Genomic DNA, 5,175 nt, shown 5'->3' with positions numbered 1-5,175 from the left:
AGGGGGGATGGTCACGCCGCAATCCCTTCTCCTCCATTCTCCTCTCGGGATCTTGGGCACGCACGCACACACGCCCGGCGTGAGATTTAAGCCACCGGGTCCGAGACACGAACCGCGGTCGACTACGTGGGAGTCCAGCGACATAGCCATTACGCTAACTGCTGGTTCCCAAGATGGTTTTAGTTTTTTCATTGTTATAATTCTAAGGAAAGGAAGAGATGGATAGTGTTGAGTACTGAAGGAGAGCCAGTTTAGAAAGTGAAATAATTTTTTTCTAGTCAAAGAGTTCCAAAAGGGAGGATTATGGGTTATTTGAAAATTGGGATAGGAGAAAAGATAATCAGAACTATTAATGGGGAGGAAAGAAGTTTTTAAAAAATGAACATTGACAAACAAGAAAAACATGTATTAAGGAACACCAAAATACGTCAAGAAAATTATTATTTTGGGTCCCTACGAATGCGAAGCAGGCTGGCAGCTGGTAACATACTGAGCACGGACGATGGGCCAGGACTTACTCTGGCTGTGGGGACACGGCGCTCAGTGCACTGACCAGCCCCGCCACGGAGCCCGTGCAGTCTGATTCCAGCAGCGCTGCAAGCAGAATCACTTCAGCAAAATAGAAACCACTTCTAGGAAGCTTATTTTGTAAGCGCCCCGGGAGGTGGACGTCACCTCCTGAACTCCTCGCACTGCCGGCGGGACGGGAATGTGCTGTAACGGGCAGCATGCGTTGAGTGTCAGATGGGCCCCGTTACTATCAAGGCACGTTACAGGAGTGCCAGCCCGACCTGAGTGACTTGGCAGGCCTAGAAGCAGACCGTTCTCTGCCGTTCCCATTCTTTTTTTTTTTCTTTAAAATGACAGATTTTTGCTGTAGGGTGCATGCATTTGCCCACATGGAGAGACAGAAAGCGAGAAAGTACCCCCTAGGGGGATGGCCACATGGCTATCGCTCCTCTCGGGACTTTGGGCACACAGGTACATGTGATGGCCGGCATGAGATTTAAGTCACCAGGTCTGGGACTTGAACCACGGTCAACTCTGTGGGAGTCCAGTGACATAACCATTACACCATCTGCTGGTCTCTTCTTTCCATTCTTTAATCCGGTGCCGGTTCCTGTTCCCAGGAGAGGAGACCTTTCTCTCTGCCGCACTGGGTGATTTCCACGGCAGTAAGACCTCCAGCGAGGGCCAGGGCGATGCTGTGGGAGGCGCCCGGGGCCAGCAGTTCCGCCCTGACCAGGCTAGTCTTCACCATAACTAGAAAGGCGGGTGATCAGATGTCTACCCAGCCGCCAGGCCTCTGAAAGGGCGGAGAGCTCCACCCCGCAAGCTGCATTTAATCATCGCACATGTAATCGGTCACCGGCCATTAAGAAGCGGACTCACTCACCACTGAAATGATCCGTGAGTCTGAGCGGACGTGGGTCCCACTGAAATGATCCGCGAGTCCGAGCGGACGTGGGCCGCTTAAATATTATAGATGACTTCAGGTTTTGCAGTTCAATCTCAGATGTCTTCTACCTCCTGATTCCATGGTCTAAAACCCCAGCTCCAGGATGTGGTTAGTCTGGGAGTGGCGAGAGTGCTCCAACCCTTCCACGGAAATGAGCTGCGTCTACTGTGGCACGCCCCTGACTCCTCATGGCCCGTGGGCTTGTTTTTGCGGTTGTTCTAGAGCTGCATGGAAAACCCATCCTGGTACCCTTCACTCAATAAGAAGGTGCAGCTCTCTGGAAAACTGTGACAGTAGGTGGGGACCTTCCAGCTAATTGTCTAGACTGGGACACTTGGAGAGTGACAGGAGAGGACTAGATAAGCTGAGATGACAGACGTAGGGCAGACAGGGATGTGTGGTCACCCAAGAGATGGGGCAGCGAGGGGAACAGGGTGTCCGGCACCGCTGTGTTCTGAAGCAGGCTCTAGGCATGGGCGCTCAGACAGGAAAGGGTTACTGTTACTTAAGGGTCTTCCGTGTGCTGGGCACTGGCCAGATACTGTGACAACTGTGATAACGACGTTTCAGATAGACAGTTTTGTTTTTCCCTGGCTTTTGTAATGTAAAACTCAAATGATTTAACCACGATGGATGAAGTTTTAAACCTTTATTTTTAAACTGTGAAGTGCTGCTACTTAAGATTTGCCAGTGTCTTCTTTTATGAGCCCAGACCCTCTTGAGAACTCTCTTTCCAAATGGTGACATAAGGCCCTCAGGTTCCCCTTGTGCCGAAGGGTGGGAGTGACATTTTGTGCTTAGAAAGGACATGCCTTCACCAACACCTCACTTATGGAAAAGTCAAAGACCAGTCATAGGAGGGGGTGAAAATTCGAGTAGAGCAGCTGCATAGACAGTGTTGAAGGGAAATTATTGAGACTTAGAGACTTCCCCTGTTACATTACAGAACCCATCCCCTCTGAGGGTGATTTCTTTCTTTCCCTCTCTGTCTCTCTCTGGCAAGTGCATGCACCCTATAGCAAGGCTTAAAAAATTTCCAGGGCCAGCAGGTGTTGTGGTGGGTAAGGTGTTGGACTCCCACACGATGGACCACAGTTTGAGTCCCAAACACGACAGCTTGAAATTCATGCTGGGTATGTGTGCATGCATGCCCAAAATCCATAGAGGAGAATGGAAGAGAAGGGAATGGCCATCCTCCCCAGGGAGTGATTTCTTGCTTTCTGTCTCTGTTTCTGTCTCTCCAGTGAGTGCATGTGCCCTATAGCAAAAATATTTCAAAATAAAAATTCCTTGTACAATAGCCCATAATTTGGATTTTTCTGATCGTTTCCTCATGATTAGATTCATAGACCTTTTCTCTCTTGGGAGTCAACGTTATTGGAGGATTTCTGTGGATTAAAAGACCCTGCCCGTGGCCACCTGTCGGAGAAGTACAGTGACCCTGAGTGGAGACGGTAAAGGAAGAGGGAGGGTGCCGTGGTGGCTCGGGCTTGCCACTCGGTCCAGAGGGCAGTTGTTTCATGTAGGGGTGTGCGCGCACGCACGCGTGTGTGTGTGTGAACTAAAGAGGTAATATACAAGAGAACTTACATGTACATATGAGAATACAGTATCTGTGTGTGTGTGTGTGTGTATATTCTCCCACCATCATTGATATATATACATGAATGATGGTGGGAGAATACATACACACACATACACATATACACACATATATACATACATATATATGCATATATACACACATATACACATATACACGCATATACACACATATACACATATACACGCATATACACACATATACACATATACACGCATATACACACATATACACATATACACGCATATACACACATATACACATATACACGCATATACACACATATACACATATACACGCATATACACACATATACACATATACACGCATATACACACATATACACATATACACGCATATACACACATATACACATATACACGCATATACACACATATACACATATACACGCATATACACACATATACACATATACACGCATATACACACATATACACATATACACGCATATACACACATATACACATATACACGCATATACACACATATACACATATACACGCATATACACACATATACACATATACACGCATATACACACATATACACACATATACATACAAGTGCATATATACATATACACATATACACACATACCTATATACACACATATATTCACATACACATGTATACACAGATATGCACACATATACATATATACACAATACACATATATACACACATAAATACACACATATACACATGTATACATATATACATATATACACACATGTATACACATATATACACACACGTATATACATATATATAAATATATATATATATGAATAATGGTAGAGAACGGGGCCTTCCATCCACAAATTCCTTTTCCAGTTTTCTCTTTGGAAGGCAATTTTAACCAAGAACAATTTTGTGGATCAATAGGTCCCTAAAGCTTTTAGGTTTATTAGAATAATTAGAAATGAAGAAAAAATGTTTTTTGAGATGGGAAAGAGAGAAGCCCATATTTTTTTTTAAAAAGGGGGGGCTGGTCTATGACCTGGTGATTAAGACAGCCTGTCCCACGTAGCTGACCACGATTTAACGCTTGGCCCTCGTGGCTTGAGAAACACCCTGGGCACATGTGCATGTGGCCTAAAAGCCTGACAGGACGGAGAGGGGAGAGAGGGGCTGCAGCCTGAGCGTTTCCTCCCTCCCCCTCTCTCTGCCTCTGCCTCTCTCTGGGAAGTGCATGCGCTCTCTGGCAAAAACTTAAAAAAATCAGAAAAAGAGAAGCGAGACTTTATCACCAGGGTGAGAGACAGGACAAACCGTGCTAGACACAGTCAGGAGTAGGCGACAGGCCCGGAGCTCAGCCCAGAACTGTTCACTCACGGTGAGGTGCTGTGGTGTGTTTTGCGAGTCGGCCTGCCTGGGCTGGGGGATGCTGGGTGTGTCTGGGAGGCCATTCCAGAGGAGGCTAGCCCGGCGTGGCCGGCCGAGTGAAGGAGATGCTCCCTCAGCCATGTGGGCACTCTCAGGCCCCCAGGGCGGATGGGACGAGCAGGCCAGGGAAGGGCACAGTGTGCTGGGATGTTGGTCTCCCCCGGTCCCCACAGCAGCTTCTGCTCCTCGGCCGTTAGGTTCGGAGGGGCGTCTCGCCTAGCTCCACCTGCTGCTTTTCTTGGCCTCCAAACTTGCACCCAATCTCCCACCAGCTTTCCCGCTTCTCTGGTGTGTGGGGGCCGCTCATGGGCTCCTTAGTACCTGTGACGACAGGGGCCGGCCCCATAGTAAGTCCCCGACGTGCGGTGTGTGCACACAACACGCCTCCAGCTCTGAGCCCTCACACGTGTCCGTCTCCCACGGACTGAGAGTGTGCTGGTCAGGACCCTGACGAACACGACATGGCTCTCCAGGATGCACGTCTAGCCCATGTTTTGAAAACCCAGCACCCCCACAAAGCTTTACTGGAGTAAGAGGCTTGCAGATTTCCAGAAGGTTAGTGAGGGACAGTAACAGGGACAGAAATGTGTAGGTAATGAAAAAGAGTCAACGACAACAAAAAAAATCTCTTTTCTTTCTTTCTTTCTTTCTTTCTTTCTTTCTTTCTTTCTTTCTTTCTTTCTTTTTTTTTTTTTTTTTTAAGATT

This window comes from Tupaia chinensis, unplaced genomic scaffold (genome assembly GCF_000334495.1).
Source record: "Tupaia chinensis unplaced genomic scaffold, TupChi_1.0 Scaffold000144_1, whole genome shotgun sequence".
In the NCBI taxonomy this organism is placed as follows: Eukaryota; Metazoa; Chordata; class Mammalia; order Scandentia; family Tupaiidae; genus Tupaia; species Tupaia belangeri.
Note: the sequence above shows the minus strand (reverse complement) of the source record.